General features: G+C 38.2%; 1 pseudogene; it reads left to right on the forward strand.

Moving 5' to 3' along the window:
• Positions 1 to 2560: 2560 nt before the first annotated feature.
• Positions 2561 to 4537, forward strand: LOC131520485 (chymotrypsin-like protease CTRL-1; annotated as a pseudogene).
• The last annotated feature ends 14224 nt before the right edge of the window (positions 4538 to 18761 follow it).

The raw sequence follows: 18761 nt of genomic DNA on the forward strand, positions 1-18761 counted from the left end.
TTATATATTGTTGTGTACATTACAAATATTCATAAAGCACATTTAAAAAAGTACAGCAGAATACATACCTTGGTGAAAAACAAAAAAACATACTATTAAATGTATTAAAATCCCAGTGCTGACAACACATGGCGGAGTTGAGGGAGCGAGGAGCCAAGATGTAGATGGTGTGGCTGCTGACATCTGAGGACCGACTCATGGAGACAGAGCTGGTGGATCCGAAGGCACAGACGGAGGGCTGATGGAGCTAAACATTGTCGCTGGTTCCGGAGACCTGGGCACAGCAGCGACGAGCGTCGTTGGTGGAGCCAGAGTACCCGAGGACTTGGGCGATCTCTGTTTCATTAATGTAGAAACCTACCGAAAGATTTGTGTCAGGTGGTACCGGAAACACTGGAAGAGCATCACCACCTCCACTATCAAAACGACAGTAATATGAGTTAAGCTGATTTGCCATCTCCAGCTCCTCACATCCATGCAGCACCTTGCGTCTTTCCTTATGGGGTATATTTGTCATATTCTTAATCCCTTGCCAAGTGTAGCGAGAATTACCTTGTGTAAAAGATACCTCTATTTTTTTGTTTGTATGTGTGTTTATCTATTTGTATTTGTCTTTTAATCTCCCTCTGTGTGTCCCTCAGAGGCACCTCATCCTGATTTCTATATGCCTTTTTTTTCTTGTTTATAAGGGTCTTTAAGTTTTTAGACACCCAGGGTTTGCCATTAGGGTATACCTTTAAAAGTCTTAGTGGGAATGACAAAATCCATACAAAAATGTATACAATCAGTAACTATTTCAACCTGTTCATTAATATCAACTATACTAAAAATATCCCACTCTGTACATTCAAAACAACCCAGCCATTATGCTGTCATCGTCCCATACTTTAACAGACTTTTCCTGAGGCTTCTCCCTTTCGAGTAGCCTTTGGTAGACTGAGAAGTTTCGAATTTTTGCCACCTAGTGGTAAAATCAAATATTTTACCACTAGGTAAAAAGTCCCCCTTTTAGACTCCTGAATCCTTGCAGAGTCCAGCAATACCAAACATGCCAGGTTTTGCCTTATGGTTTGTGCAGCGTTGCATTTTAGCGCTTAAAAAACATTTGCCAATATCTTAGAAACCATTACTCCGATCGACATGAAACCAACGTAGGAAATTCGAAAACAGAGTGTGTCGGCTAAACACAAATGCCCAATTGCCAAAATTTTGATAGTAAGTGGCAAAAAAATGCTAACAAAGTCGGCCATCAGTCATTTTTTCTCTTTTCTTATTTTAAAATGTCTATAACTCCAAAACAAAATGAGATATTTTCTCCCAGGTTGGCTTGCTTTCCACACAATGTGCAGCTGGGATTCTCTGCCATCCCCCAAATATGGAGGTTTGATGGAGTAGGCAGCACATCGTAGACAGAACACATCAATAACTTTACCCCGCGTCCTTCGATGAGCCAAATGTCCTGCCACGTCAGGGTCCTTTCTCATACGCCTTCCCACCTTGTCCAGCTGCCCTGTTTTTTCATGGCTACAGCCTTGACATGCTGGATTTCCTCCTCTGCCTTGCGGACCTCCCTCTGTACCATGCTGCGGCGTTTCTTTGGGTCAGCTTTGTTCCAACTCGTTCTGGTGAAACAACCCAGTCCAAGCCTGCCCTGAGCTACTGTCCCAACAATGTCAGCATGCTGCAGCCGATCCTCAGCCTCCGTCAATGCTCTGCTGGCTGACCCTTTATGGCCTGTCCTGACCACAATGCCTGCCTGGCATACTAATTTGTCCTTGCTGTCTCATAGCATCATGGCCTGGCGTGTCTTTGCTGCCTTATACTCCTTGAGCACTGATGTCACCGGAAGCTGCAGCTTGGTGTCTGTGCTGTACAGGCCAATGGAGCAAAAGCTTCTTGGGACACCCAGCCACCTCCTTAAATAGGTGTTAATCTTTCTCTCCAGTCTCTCTAGACAGGTACCTCATAAACAAGCAAAGGCCAGAGCAGTCCATGAAGTACCCCATGTTGGTACCCCCAGGCCTTATATTTGCCGGGTAGGCCACTCTTCTCTAAGGATGTCATCCAGGTGTCTGCTTGGATAATCATATCCTTCACGCTCTGCTTATCATTGAGGTCTGCCCTATACCAACTTAATAGAGTTTACTGTACTATTGTGTTTTCTAGAAAACATCACTAGAAATGTATGTAATGTTGCTGAGGAGTGCAGTTAAAGCAAAATATAGATAAATGTTGAGAGAAAATGGTTGACTTGATGCCAGCTTTTTTCAGTGGCTATGATAAGATGTCCTACAAGAACCAGTTTAACTGGCTGTTTTATAGTTTGACTGTTTTATTAGCTTCAGCGCAGTTCTCATAAGTGACTATTTCAATCTCTTCCTGTTCAGCATCACTGACTTGAATTAAACGTCACAAAAGACAACAGCAACAAAAAAAAAAATTCCATCGAAAACATTTCATAACATACAATTACAGAAGTGAAATTATGATGCTTCTCACGGAAATACACAGAAGCCACAAACACCTTTTCAAGGTCAAAGAATGGAGAAGGTCCCTCCTCTTTGCTCGTAAGTCACCTTCTCTGGACAATGAAGATGAAGATTGTCTTCATCGATAACAGATCTAAACATTCCTCAGCTATGAGTTCACTGGATTTGATGGGATGGACCTCCATCACGTCTCAGATTGATCAGCTGCTGTAAATGATATAAAAGCAAGAGAGACGACCTACAGATACATCAGTGAGATACATCACACACTCATCTACATCATGACCTTCACCATCTTTTCCATCACCTGCCTTGCCCTGGTGGCCTCTGCTCTGGGTAAGTGTCTCCTTTAGTTTGCAAGAATAATGATGGGCAAATATTTTAGGAAACGCAAAACCTGCTTTAAGAGCTTCCTATCTCATTCTTGTCTGATGAACAATGTGTTATGTTCTGTAATAACAGGTTGTGGAGTGCCTGCGATTAAACCACAGACGATCGGCAGCAAAATTTTGAACGGACAGGATGCCATCTCTGGTTCTTGGCCCTGGCAGGTCTCTCTCCAGGTAACTCATCTGTTTTTCAAACACACGCTTGTCTGATTTGTTTAAAGAGTAAATGTCATGTTTTTAAATGCTTTTATCTTTGAAACAGTACCCCAATGGTTTCCACTTCTGCTGAGGATCCCTGATCAACAAGAACTGGGTTCTCACTGCTGCCCACTGCGCTGTTGCGTAAGAGTCTTCAGTCTGACAAACATTTCATACAATAGTGGTTAATAGATGCTCTGTCTGCTTTCTGTCTGTCTTTTATATTATTTTTTCTTTATCTCTATTTTTAGGGTCAGCTATTACCGTGTCATTCTTGGAGAACATAATCGTGCCTCCAATGCTGAACCCATTCAGATGAAGCTAGTTTCCAAGGTAACAATCTTTATTGATTTCAAAAAATCAATAAATGAGAATAAATAAAAAATGAGAAATCAAGTGATAGTGTTTTTCATGAACAACCCAAATACTGATTATTATTCTTTAATCAAAATTGAATAGCTGAGGTTGTACATATGCATACTTCTAAAAGTTGCCAAAATAAACTTTTAGTTTATTCATGCGCTGAAAATTAAGAATATAAGACAATATCATACCTAAAACTCAGTGTAATGTGTTTAAAAAAAGCATAAAATGACAACAGAAATGAAGAATGCTTGCATCTTAGATTATCTTTTATAAAGCTTTCACTAGTAATCATTCATCCATCTTTTGTGTATGTGCAGGTCATCACCCATCCGCTCTACAGCAGCACGACTATCAACAATGACATTGCTCTGCTGAAACTGTCGTCTCCAGTCACATTTACTCCCCGTATCTCTCCTGTATGTCTGGCTCCATCAACCATCAACATCCTGCCTGGAACCCGCTGCTTCACCACTGGCTGGGGCCAGACTGCCACCACAAGTAAGTCAGCTATAAAACAAAGATGAACTGCAAGAATTATTGTTGTATATGTTACATGTCTGATGTTTTTTTTTCTTTCTCTCTCTCTCTCTCTTTTTTAGCGAGCCCTATGATCCTGCAGCAAACAGGCATCCCCATCACGAGTCCTGCTGTGTGCAGACAGATCTGGGGTCAGAGCACTATCACTGATTCCATGATCTGTGCTGGAGGAGCTGGATCCTCGTCTTGCAAGGTACATGAAAACAGAGACAAACACATTATCATATCAATGTTGCTTCTATTCAGTCTCAAATGTTTTTTCCACAGGGTGATTCTGGTGGTCCTCTGGTGTGTGAGCGTTCAGGGGTCTGGACTCTGGTGGGCTCTGTGTCTTGGGGAAGAAGCAATTGTGACACCCGTTTTCCAGTTGCCTACGCCCGCATCTCCCAGCTGCGCTCCTGGATCGACAGGACTATCGCTTCCAACTAGAGCACCATTCTGATTATTTATCCACCAAGGGAAGCAAAAGCACATTTTAATTGTTATTATGTAATAAAGCTGATCTCTGTTGGTGGTGTTTTTCCTGAGTTTGAGTCAGTCTGTGGTTCTATAACTTCATGTTACTCTTTTCCTGTTACAACTGTACAGATAATAAAAAAAAAAATGTTTTAATAAAAGATAAATAAAAAAGAAGAGTGTGTTGAAGAGAGAATTTAAACTTCTGATTATTTTAAAATGTAATAAGTTGCCATTATCCACATAGAAATACAGCAAGATGAAATATAAGTTTAATTAACTTAAAAATGTAAAAAAATATATATAATTTTAATTTGCAATTAAAAACTTCCTTCCACTTTTATACTAAAACAATCAATACTATCAGCTGCTAGACACTAACAATAATAGATACTAACCTTCAAGCAAATCAGATTTGTTCACACCAGAACAACGTCTTTACAAGCAAATACAAAAGCATGAAGATTGATAAAGATTGATAAGGTCAGCCACAAAAAATTCTCTCTGATCACATGACCACATTGAAAACCTTTGGTATCCACTTCACGAGCCTAGACGATACAGATCAACTATCTGTTACATCTGCTATGGTCTCCGTTAGAGGTCGACCGATTCATCGGTTTTGCCGATTAATCAGCACCGATAGTTGGTTGAAAAATCCATGCCGATAGTTTTCCGGTTTGTAACCGTTGCTGGAGTAGCTGAGAAGGGTCTGCAGGCATTATTCAGTACGAGAGCGGCCTCTAGAGGCGGAAATCACTGACAGCACGTGTTGTTTATTTTGACATGTGACACTGCGCGCTGCACAGAGCGGGAAACTCCAGACTCGCATTTAAATACAGCCGACAGAAAAGCCTGCCGCGGAACAGAGCGCCATTCACATAGTTTTCTATTAAATTACCTTATATTTGTCCCAAATCGTTGTGAATGTATATAATGACTTCACCCTGGGCTATAAATTATGTGTTGTGCATTTTTCAGCAAAACGTTTGTCTTTCTGTGGCTCTAATACAGTCTTCATATAGAGAGCTGTAATAGATGGCGCGTTCTCTTTCCGCTTGCTCTGTTTTTTTTTTTTTAAACACCGAACTTCAAACTCATTTATGCCACATTGTTCATTCTTGAAGCTTATGTCCGTTTGGTGATTAAATTAATTGTTTTAGACCGCCACTGGATTTGAACGCAATGTAATGTTCACGGACTTAATTAACACCGAATCTGTGGTGGCATCACGGAATCGCCGAAAATTCCGTGATGGGCTCACAGAAGGCATCAGCCGTGGTCCATGCACGGATTCACTGGTTCAACACCAGCGCTGCATCGGACCACGTAAAAAGAGTGACTCCGATGCAGTTATACTTTGACTGGAGTACCTGACCCCACCCCTACCCTAAACCTACCCGGTTCTGAACAATAATGATGACGATACATTTCCCAGTATCGCGTCGGCATATTGATGCTAAGGGTTTCTGTGCGTGGAGCACGGCTGATGCCTGTCACTGACTTACATTGGTATCACTTCTGTGAGCCCATCACGGAATTTATTCTGTGAGCCCATCACGGAATTTTCGGCGATTCCGTGATGCCACCACAGATTCGGAGGTTAATTAAGTCCGTGAACATTACACGGAATTCTGTGAGATCATGTTGGTGTGTGATATCTCTGAGTTCTCCTGGACGCAGCTCTGCGCTTTTGCCCGGTGTGTGACTAACTTTTTTTTTTTTTTTTTTTTTGGATTAGATAATTATCAAGTGTTAAAAAACAGAAGCAAATAAAGTGTGTGAATACACATACAATATCCATATGCATGTAATTTTAATGGCCTTGTGTAGATATTTAAAGATGGCCATCTTTAAAAATGGCTGTTGAAATTAAATGGTAACACTTAACAATAAGAGTGCATTCGCAGCATTAATGAAAACTGTAGAATTATTGTTCCTTGTTAGAGTGTGTTCATTTCAACATTCACTATTAGCTACTAATAGGCTACATTTAAAAATGGAAAGTGGATTAATCGGTATCGGCCAGTGTGGTCCAACCTAGCTATCGGTATCGGTAAAATCCACTATCGGTCGACCTCTAGTCTCCGTGCCCCCTGAACATCATATTGTCTCGGCCCGTGCCCCTCTCCCTCGCTGGGCCCTTGGAATCATCCTAATAATGCTGACTTCTATCTGATTGCTTCAGATTTATCTACACTTTCAGGAGCTCAATTTTTATATTTACAGTTTTTTACAATCGCTATGACATTTTTTCTAATACTTCTAACAATTTTCCTAAACGCACCAACACACCTACAGCACACAATTGACAAAACAGATAATTTCATGTTCAAAATCACACACTGCAAACTAAACTCTAACACTAATTTTCAAAATACAATAATATACTAACATAATACACTACATCTACCTAAACACTGCAAACATGTCTCAAAATCTAATTATTATTCCAAAACACTAACACATGTTCTCTTCCAACAGGAACATTTAGTCGATCATAGCACAATATCATAAAAACACTAACACCAAATGGAATTACAGAAACTGTATTATTTTAGGTGTCAGGTCTGACCTTACAGTAATACAGTATATTGCATTGATCATAGATTGTGTTTTACACTACAGTTTGTTTTTCTTTTTGGGTTTAGTAAATGCATGTATTTTGTCTTATTGCTGCAGAAATTCAATACAAAATTTGAATGACCCATCTCAGAGTAGCTTTATAGAATGAACGGTTTATGGGAGAAAACGAGACTGAGACAGAATTGCCGCAGTAAAGGCTTTATTTGCAACAGGATATTAGAAAAACAAGAAAGAAAACAAGAATGCATGAAAACAAAAGATATGCAATATTCTGTCATTTATTATGTGAAAGTACAAAATATACAAACAGAAAAAGCCACAGAAGAATTATAAATAAATGTAATCTAATCTGCCCGGCCTTCTGCATTTGGCCACATGTTCTCATCCATATCACACCTGATATCTTTTCTGGCAAGGCTTCTTGGGAAGAATCTTTTGGTATGCCTTATCCTTCCTGGTATTGTTCAGCTGTGATGTCTTGGCATTCAGCATCCATTGCATCCTGGAGGGACATTTGACCCTGTGGACGATGATCAAAAACCTTCCATCTCCAGGCTCAGAAAAACTTCTCAATGGGGTTGAGGAAAGGGGAGTAAGGGGCAAGGAAAGGAGACATCATTCTTGAATGGGTGTCAGACCAGGCTCTGACTGCACTGGGAATGGTGGAATGCCACATTGTTCCATGTGATCACATATATTGGCAAGTGGTCTCCCACCTGTCCCCTTTCTCTGGCACCAGTCTTTGGTGCAGATCTTCTAAAATATCCAACCCGATCTCATGAAAGTGCATATAAATAGAACGCCAAATAAAAATGAAAACTTGTGGTATTGATGGGTAGGATTAGGGTTGTGGGGTAGATGCGTATTATATGCACGTGAAACACGTTTGTATCATATATACGCCAAAGTCCATTTTTCCGTATGAGTACCATGAGTTTTCATTTTTATTTGGCATACTATTTATATGCACTTTCATGAGACTGGGCTCAAATTATCACATTTACAGTTTTTTTGGATTGTTTACACACTAAAATTAAAAGTAGTACACTATTAGCAAAACCTTACACTCAAGAAGCAAAACATCAGCCCATATTTGCACAACTATAAGCACATTGTCAACCTCACACTTGTTGCAAAACTCTACACACAGTGATTTGCAAAACACTAAACACACTTAACATACATTACACACAAAAATCTATCATGAAGTCACTTCCTTGCAATACCAAAGCACTGACTGTCAAATTACCGCACCGTCCAACCAATTGGTTCAACACAGTCATCAGGTGTGCAAACACTTGTTTGCTTAATTGTAGACACACCAGACGAGGAGGAGGACGAGGAGGAGGACGAGGAGGAGGACAAGGAGGAGGACAAGGAGGAGGACAAGGAGGAGGAGGAAGGGGAGGAAGAGGAATCAACAGAGGAAGAGGAAGAGATGGAGGCCATGCTGGAGGTAGAGGTAGAGGTAGAGGTAGAGGTAGAGGAAGAGGAAGAGGAAGAGGAAGACAAGAAGGTGCTCAAAGAGGACTGAATCTGACAAATGAGATCCGCGCAACACTGGTTGACCACGTTGTCAACCACGGCTTGACGCTGAGGGAGGCTGGACTGCGAGTACAGCCAAATCTAAGCCGATACACAGTGGCAAGTGTGATAAGAACATTTCGACTGGAAAATAGGTATTGTAAAAATATCATCATATCAAAAACATCTGCACGGTTTCAGTAACTGCTTACAGTATTGTATTCTATGCACTATCAGCACTTCTGTTACCTTTTCCTGTGAAATTACTGTACTATTGTATACTGTTTTTTTTTTCTACATAGGATTGAGGGTCAGGAACGACAAGGGGAAGGCCTCCTATGTTCACAGAACAGCAAGAGAGGAGATAGTAAACATGGTTTTGGCCAACAATGCTATAACACTCAATCAGCTCCAAGCTAACATTGTCAATAACCATGCCAGTTTCAACGATATCCATCAGGTCTCAACATCAACACTGGCACGCATCCTAAAAAAAACATATTCAAATGAAGCAAATTTATCGAGTGCCTTCGAGCGCAATTCGAAAGGGTGAAACGACTGCAGCATGATTATGCAGAGGTATGTATTCACTTTAGCAGTGTGATCTTGCATACTGTCTCATAATCTTTTACTGTACTGTAATATGTATACTAGATCTACACTGAACTACACAATTTTGCCTGACACTGTTCTTCAGGGAGTTTTACGAATGGATGGAGAGGAGATCCAGCATGAGTTCATTTACGTAGATGAGGCTGGGTTCAACCTGGCGAGAACACGAAGGAGGGAAGAAACATCATTGGCCACAGGGCTATAGTCAATGTCCCAGGGCAACGACAGTATATTATTAGTAGCTAATATAACACTCTGTGCAGCCATTACACAGAATGGGGTCCTCCACCGCCATGCCCATATGGGCCCTTACAACACAGCACTCATACTTACATTCTTGGACCAATTGCACAACATAACAGCAGCAAATCAAATCGATCATATGCAATACATTGTTGTCTGGGACAATGTGTCTTTCCACCGCTCTGCTCTGGTTCAGAACTGGTTTCAGCAACATCCACATTTCACCGTCCTATATCTTCCACCATACTCTCCATTCCTCAACCCGATAGAAGAGTTTTTCTCAGCATGGCGGTGGAAGTTATATGATCTCCGTCTCCAGGCTGAGGTACCCCTCTTCCAAGCCATGGAGGAGACCTGTGACCAGATGGAGGTAGCAGCAATGAAAGGATGGATTCGTCATTTCTTTCCAAGGTGTCTTGCTAATGAAAACATTGCCTGCGGTGTTGATGAAATTCTCTGGCCAGATCCAGCTAGGCGAAGAGACATTGTCTATTTTTTTTATTTTTTTTAAACTTACAGTACAATACGTAAAGTGACATTTTGTTACAGTATTATGAATCTCCATGTCAACATTTTGGGGCGTGTTGAGAAATAAATGAGTTTCTTCAGTCTGCAACATTGGTCTTGTGTATTGTTTGGTGGATTTACATTATATTTGTACTTTGTTGATGGTAGCCTACTCTAATCATAGGGAAGTAGAAGTGCTAAAAGTGTTTTAGGTTTATCACAGCAGAGTGTAACTCGTGCAAACAGAGAATAGTAAATGTGAAACGTGTGTTTCATATGGTAACAAAGTGTGTTTTTTAAACAGAAGTGTATAGTTTTTACAAAAGTGTTTAATTATGCAAAGGATCTGTAGTGTTTTGCTAATTGGGTGTGTGGTTGTGCTAATTGTGTGTAGTGTTTTGAAAACACGGGCCCTGTTTTGAAAATCGTGCTTAAGCAATCCAAAAAAACTGTAAGCAGGAGTGCACTTTTCCACACAAGATCGGCCCAAAGAGGACTTCTTTTACTGTATATATGGTCATGCAACTGAAAGAACCTCAACACCTAAGTGTGTTTCTTAGATGGGAATCAGCTGTAATTTCTATATTTGCATAGCTTCAATCACCTATTTCTCATTAGCAATGGAATAAAATACAAGGGACATATTTGTGTTTCAATTCACAATATGAACAGCTGTTCACTTTGACTTTAGCCTATAAGTTAGTTTTAGAACATGATGTTATCTGTTCTGATATACAGTGTGAAAGCATTTGAAAATTTGACAGTAAAATTACATTGTTTTGATCTTGATTGAGCTTGAGTGTGAAAGAAGTTCAAGCATTTTAAATTTGTGTTAACTGTATGCATTTTGTGTCAAAGCAACAAGAAATGTGTTAATTGTATAGCCTACACAGACGGATGTTGTGCTAACTGTGTTAAGAGTTTAGGAAAATTGTTAGAAGTATTGGAAAAATTGTCATAGCGATTGTAAAAACTGTAATCTTACTGAATGAGTTATTGAGAATCTTTATATATATATATATATATATATATATATCTTTATATATATATATATATATATATATATATATTGATTCAGTTCTGTTGCATAATTGTGTAAAATTCATCAATTGTACATACATGTGCTTATGCATGTATGTGCAAGTGCTGACAAACTCCTAAGCTTCACTGCAGTCAAAATAAGCAAAAGACTTGAGAGAATTTTTCACATCTGTTTGGCGTGTTGCTTATTATTTTATGTTTGTGTGAGTTACTACGTAAAAATACAATTTTTAGAATAATTAGTTTTTAAATAGTTTTGACAGAAGTGTTTGCTTTTGCAAGGTATGTGTGACGTTTTGCATGTAGTGTGTGTGTGTTTGTGGTTTTGTGTGTAGAGTTTTAAGAAATGGAGCCATAGTTTCAAAAACTGCGTGTAAGCATTTTGAAAAACTGTAATATTACTCTACCTAATCAGCGGTCCTTGATATTATATTGTCATTATTGTTATTCTGGTAACACTTTAGAATAGGGAACACTTATTAACTATTAACTAATTCCCTCAATAAACTCCTAATTTGCTGCTTATTAATAGTTAATAAGGTAGTTGTTAAGTTTAGGTATTGGGTAGGATTAGGGATGTAGAATAAGGTCATGTAGAATAAATTAATAATATGTGCTTAATTACTACTAATAAATGGCTAATATTCTAGTAATATGCATGCTAATTAGCAACTAGTTAAGAGACCCTAAAATAAAGTGTTACCGTCAGGGGCGTTAATTTCATCTGACAGTAGGGGGGGACAATAAACGTAAAATTTCTCAAGAACAATTTTTGAAGGGGACACAAATAATACAGCCAAAATTGTACTTGCAAGGATAGATATGTGTACACAGCATGTGTACATAGCATGGAGACCGTGTTTAAATATGAGTTCATGGTTCACCACGCGGTCATATTATAATTATTATTTTGCGTCATCCATAGTATTTTAGGTTTCGTCTCTTTCGCATTAATTCAACCGCATTAAACCCACTGATCTGCCACTTAACATCATAGTGAACGAAACCCAACACATAGGTCTACAATATTAGCCTAATATCAGTTCACACACAGGCTTATCGCCATGTTAGTTGTAGTGGGTGACAAGCTACGATATTAAGCTTGTCAAACTTATAATCGCTCATAGAAAATACATCGGATGTCATAATTTTTTTGTCATGACTAATTTATTAATGCATCATCTGTATTAAAGATAAAGAATCATTTCACTCGATGTTTAAAGAGAATAAAATAGACTTGACAGCCTACTTACACATAACTAACTTGCTCTCTCACCGGACTCGTGTGTGTGTATCGGTAAAGAAGGAAAGCAGGCAGTGGACCAAACCACTGTGAGGAAAGGGAGGGGAATCAAAACATTTCTGAACTTAAAACGTTTTTTTTTGCGTTTATTTTGTTTTACTAATCACACAATTATTTTAAGTATATGTCCATTATATTATTTTCAATACACAGAGTCACTTGTAATGATATTTTTAGGGGGGGACAAGCCTCAGATAGGGGGTCCTGTCCCCGGATTTACGCCTATGGTTACCGTTATTTGTCTTTTTAACCTTACCTTTTTAACTTTTTATTTATCCAAACACTTTGTTTCTCTCTATTTTATGTACAGAAGACTACAGAATGAGCAGAAGCTAGAGCATTATGACAAAACTTCACGATCAATAAGTTCATTATCATCAAGATGACAAACAGAAGGCAGACTGCTTGTTAAGTTGGGCGTCTCCACTGGTGACAAAAACTGTTATTTACAATAAGCTTCATTGTAGTTAAGTATGTCTCTTCCTTGTCTCTTTCCTGCTCACAGAAGCAGAACTGGTTACATTTTTGCCCAGTGTGAGGCAATGACAATCTACTGATGAGACAAACTCAGTTCAAGAACAGGGACTGTCCAGGAGCTTTATTTGAGATCATTGTTGACTTGCATTGTTGTCACTGAACATCCTGCAGTATTTTAGATCTAAATCATACCAGAGCTGCATTGATGACTAAAATAGAAACTAAAACTGCTTTTTGCTGCTTTTTATTTCAAAATGACTAATCTGAAATGACTGCCTAATAATCAGGATACAATAAATCCAATAATACTTTGTGGAGACTTGCACTGTTTTTCACTGTATGATGCCCAATATCAACAGTTCAAATCAGACACACAAACATACTAGTCACTGATTCAATCAAATTTAAAATAATATTTTATGACTGCCTGATAGAATAAAAATTATTAATTAAATCAGGCAGGAGAAACATAAATTTAGCTATTAATTAGACTGTATATGTAATTATACTAAGAAAAAAAAAAACTTTTTTTTTATTTACTACCTAACCTTCCATTATTTGTAATGAAATCACATGAACTTGATGTTCCCATACCACCAAACACAAAGAGATGAAGATCGATAAACACTGACAGCAACTTCAGACCTAAACCTAAAATCCCCTCTGATCACATGATGCATCTTTTCTATTTACTCTGACAGTGTTGCTCTTTTTTTTCCCTCTGTCCTTGGTTTTAAAATTGTTGGAACTGTGGTCTCTTCACAAATGTCTAACTCACCGGCAGCCAAAGAAAGTTCCTGCATGTGTTTTTATACATGTATACAGAATAACCTTTACAAACTACCATCATTTGTAATTTCCTAACAGAAAAGTCAAATATTCCAAAGACTGACATTCCGTAAGTCTTTCATTTTTTATTTATTTTTCACTTTTCATTAACTAATGTCACGGTTGCCTACTGTGGCGAGACGAGGAATGAGGAGACGTGGATAAACTCAAAGTAAACAATCTTTAATAAACAATCCAAAAAGGGGTAACACAAGGCAGGCACATGAAGCACAACATCAACATTTAATACCAGACGCTAGATACAGGAAAACACAGGGCTTAAATACTCAAACTAAACAAGATAATTAAACAAACACAGGTGGAGACTAATGAACTAATAATGAAACAATAAGGACAGGAACAGGAACATAACCAAATATGGGCACACAAGGGAAAACTAGGTCCTGGGTAGCTCATGAGACAGAAAAACTCAAGAAAGCAGTCCTTGGGCGTGACAACTAAAGCCATAGTGCTAATTATTATTGATTATTTAGTGTTGTAAATTCAGACTGTTAACACTGTATCTGAAGGATGCTTCTCAGGACAGACTACACTAGCATTCATTAAACATCTACTACCCAATTACATAAAAATCAACTTTAAACATTTCTGCTTACTGTGTTTAGTCATCTTGGCAAGAAAACAAACTATGCTGTAGCAGAATCTGACCAAACCACATGTGTAGAACTAGATGAGTTGAATTATCTTGCTGACCTGGTTCGCAGAACTGAGAGAGACATGATAAATATAAAAATGTTTTGAAAGCAGTTTCCTCTAAGAAAAAAAAAATCATTCAGAAGTTTGATTGACAGAAATGATGAGGAAGGACGTTTTCACATGTTGGTTATGTAAAGTACTTCACTTATAATAAATAAAATTACAAGCAAATTTGTGACCTAACAGTTAGAGAGTCGGACTCGTAATCCAAAGGTTGCGAGTTCAAGTCTTGGGCTGGCAGGAATTGTAGGTGGGGGGAGTGAATGTACAGTGCTCTCTCCACCTTCAATACCACAACTGAGGTGCCCTTGAGTAAGGCACTGAACCCCTAGGTGCTGCAGCATAAATGGCTGCCCACTGCTCTAGGTGTGTGTGTGCACTTTGGATGGGTCAAATGCAGAGCACAAATTCTGAGTATGGGTCACCATACTTGGCTGTATGTCATGTCCACTTTCACTTTCAAATTGTCATGCCCATGTCTCTGTGTTTGTTTTGGTCCCCGTGAGTTTTCTCTGGCCAGACAAAATCAGCAGTTTAAATCTAGGCTAAAGCAGAGTCAGATTGTTCAGAGGACTGGTTCCCGTGGTCTTGTCCCGATGGCCGTCTAGGTGACGAGGTCTTCACTGGGGATCGGTCTCTGGGGCTCATCTAGTTGTCCTGGTCTCTGCTGACATTCAGGGCTATAGAGATCATCTCTAGGTGCTGATCCACCATCTGATATGGATACGGACTGGATCCGGGTGGCTGCAGTGACCATCTGATCTGGATACAGTCTGGATCTGGGTGGCTACGGTGACCTCGGAATAAGAAAGAAACAGACTAATATTAGCGTAGATGCCATTCTTCTAACAATGTAACAAGTGCATCGGGTGTTTTGGGAAGTGTTGACCATACACTAATTCTCAGCCTTTGACTCAGATTTCAATTTCATAGAACACAACAAACAATTATCTATGTAAAACACAAATCTCATAAGAAGTCACATGTGCAAACACTCATTTGCTTTACTTAACACCAACCAATCATGGCTTTAGAATAGGCCTATAATACACATCTACACATGGTTGATATATTTATTTTCTTTCGTACTGTGTAATACTGTATTCACAACCATGCTTACAGTAAAAGAAAGTTGGTTTTCAATCTTGCTTTCATGTTTACCATGATTTTTTCAACATCTCTCTGCCAATTGCTTTTAATCTTGTATGCACATAGGAGCTCATGAAAGAAGAGCTTTAGGTTTTGAATAACTGTGAGCATATATGATATATCCCAAAATATACGTTTGCAACGTAAGACTAATTGTTTGCTTTTGAGATGTGTTTATGATATTTTGAATGCAGTGCTACATTTTGTAGGAGATGTTTTGAAAAAAGAGGCAAAGTTTTAAAAATGTGTGTAAGCAGCTGAAAAAAAAAACCTGTATAGAGAAAAAATAGTTTACTTGATGCTAGCTTTTTGTGGCTATGATAAAATGTCCTATAAGAACTACTTCGCTTGTTTTATCTAAACTGCTTGTGCTGTCATAAACTGATTTTAGACCTTTTAGTTTCAATTCAGTGCAGTTCTCATAACTGACCATTTCAATCTCTTGCTGTTCAGCATCAATGATTTAAATAGATTAAAAAGTCACAACAGACAACGGCAACAACAAAAATGTTTTCCATCGAAAACATTTCATAACATACAATAACAGATGTGAAAGTATGATGCTTCTCAAGGAAATAAACAGAGTCCCTCCCTCTTCAGTATCACTGTCTTGAATGGCTTGTCAAAGTTGAATACGGGATTAGATAATGTCACAGACTTATTGGAAAAGCAGCTGTATTACTGAAAGTATAGCGGAAACACTTAAGCAAGCAACAACAAAACAACTTCTAATCCAAAACATTTCATAACATACAATGAGAGAGCTGAAATCATGATGCTTCTCAAGAAAATAGACAGAAGACTTAAACCCCTTCATGAGGTCAAAGAATGGAGAATTCATCCTCTTTGCACGCCGGACATCAGCTCTGGACAATGAAATGCAGATTGTCTCCAGCGATAAAAGGAAAGGAAAGGAAGTGACGTGTGGTGACCCATACTCGGAATTTGTGCTCTGCATTTACCCATCCAAACACACAAAAGTGGGCAGCCATATTGCTGCAGTGCCCGGGGAGCAGTTGGGGTCTCAAGGGTCTCACAAGCTTTAGAAGTTTCCAAGTATGTTATAAATATATTTACAAAATGCAAAACCTGCCTTAAAAGTTTCCTGTTTCATTCTGGACTCTGGTGGGTTCTCTGTCTTGGGGAAGATGCAATTGTGACACCCGTATTCCAGTAGTCTATGCCCGCATCTCCCAGCTGCGCTCCTGGATCGACAGGACTATCGCTTCCACCTAGAGCACCAGTCTGAGTATTTATCTACCAAAAGAAGCAAAAGCACATTTTAATTATGTAATAAAGCTGATCTCTGTTGGTGGTGTTTTTCCTGAGTTTGAGTCAGTCTGTGGTTCCTGTGATCTGTTACTTCATGTTACTCTTTTCCTGTTCCAGCTGTAGAGATAATAAAAAAAAATCTTTAATAAAAGATAAAGAAAAAAAAAGAAGAATGTGTTGGAGAGTGAATCTGATTATTTTAAAATGTAATGAGATAAGTAGCCATTATGCGCATAGTAATACAGCAAAATGAAATATACATTTAATTAACTTTAAATGTTAAAGGAATATATCATTTTAATTTGCAATTAAAAAACTGCCTTCTAACAAACGACAGACAACAGTAACGTAAGATACACCAACAGTGCAGGCAAAACTTTTAAATCAGATTTATGTTCACACCAGAACAGCTTCTTTACAAAGCGTGAAGATTGATGAAGACTGATAACGTTGGCCACAAAAAGTCTCTCTGATCACATGACCACACTGAAAACTTTCTTTGGTATCCACTTCTGTACACGAGCCAAAACGATACAGATCTCTGTCCTCCATCCATGGTGCTGAAACATGTGACGTGTTTCATCAGAAGCCAAAGAAACTTTGGAGAGAAACTGTTGAAAATGTTCCATTAAAATATGACAGACACTGACGTTCCATTTATTTATTCAGGCAATCACTGAAATTAAATTCATAGTCATGTTTTCGGTAACAATTTATTTTAGGGTCTCTTATCTAGTAGCTAATTAGCATGCATATTAATAGACTATTAGCCATTTATTAGTAGTAATTAAGCACATATTAATGCCTTATTCTACATGACCTTATTCTACATCCCTAATCCTACCCAATACCTAAACTTAACAACTACCTTATTAACTATTAATAAGCAGAAAATTAGGAGTTTATTGAGGGAAAAGGCATAGTTAATAGTTAATAAGTGTTCCCTATTCTAAAGTGTTACCATGTTTTCTTATGAAGTACTGAATAATGCTGATTGCTATTAGATTGCTTCAGATTATCTACACTTTCAGGAGCTAAATTTTTATGTTTAAATCTACTGAATGACTTACTGAGAATCTTGCTTTAAAAAATTTGGTTAGCATACTTTAAGTCGATGACTTGTCAGTCATTCAAATTTATAAAAAATCCTCATGAGAGGAAATTATAATACTGTCATTATTGACATTGTCATGAATACTATAAAATGAATTCAAGTGAAAATTCTCCTTCACAATAAGCCATTTATGTAGTGTTTTATTGCTCAACAAATTCAGTAGTGGTTTCATGAACACTAGGATGAAGTCCAGTCTCTTCCATTGTCTCCTCAATCACCTGATCTACTTAAATATATTACAACTTAGTCAGTGATTCTGAAGAGCAGAATACATTTCTACATCCTACATCCCTCATTGAACAGAATCATTTTCTTTATGAGTAATCATGCAGTATCTAACTAAATAAATGTCTGGATTTGTAAGAAAATATTTTAAAACAAACCAAAACTGTTTTAATGGTAAAGGTTCTGAAGACATTTGATACTGCTTTACCTAATCAGCTGTCCTTGACATTACATATTGTTTTTACCTTGTTTTTATGTAAACTGTCCAAACATTTTATTTCTTTCTATTTTAATGTACGGGAGACTACAGAATGAGTTGAAGCAAGCGCATTATGGCATAACTTCATGATCAGTCAATCAACAAACAGAAGGCAGTCTGTATATGTAAAGTTGGCTGTCTCCACTGGTGACCAAAACAATGATTGCCAATAAGCTGTAATGTTTTTAATCATGTCTCTTCCTTGAGGTTCATGTCGTAGCAAAATAATGTTTATCTAAAAAAATGTTCATCCTATTACCCACAAAACTACACCTCCTCCTCATAGCGTTAAAAAAGTTCTGGTTACTGCGTTTAGTCATCTTGCCAAGAAATCAAACTATATCAGAATCTGACCAAACCACATGTTTAGAGCTAGATGAGCCAGATTATCTTTATTATCTGGTTTTTGATGGTTAGCTGAACTAAGAGGGATGTGGTAAATATAACAATGTTTTGAAAGAAATGAATC

Source organism: Onychostoma macrolepis, chromosome 15 (genome assembly GCF_012432095.1).
Source record: "Onychostoma macrolepis isolate SWU-2019 chromosome 15, ASM1243209v1, whole genome shotgun sequence".
Taxonomy (NCBI): domain Eukaryota; kingdom Metazoa; phylum Chordata; class Actinopteri; order Cypriniformes; family Cyprinidae; genus Onychostoma; species Onychostoma macrolepis.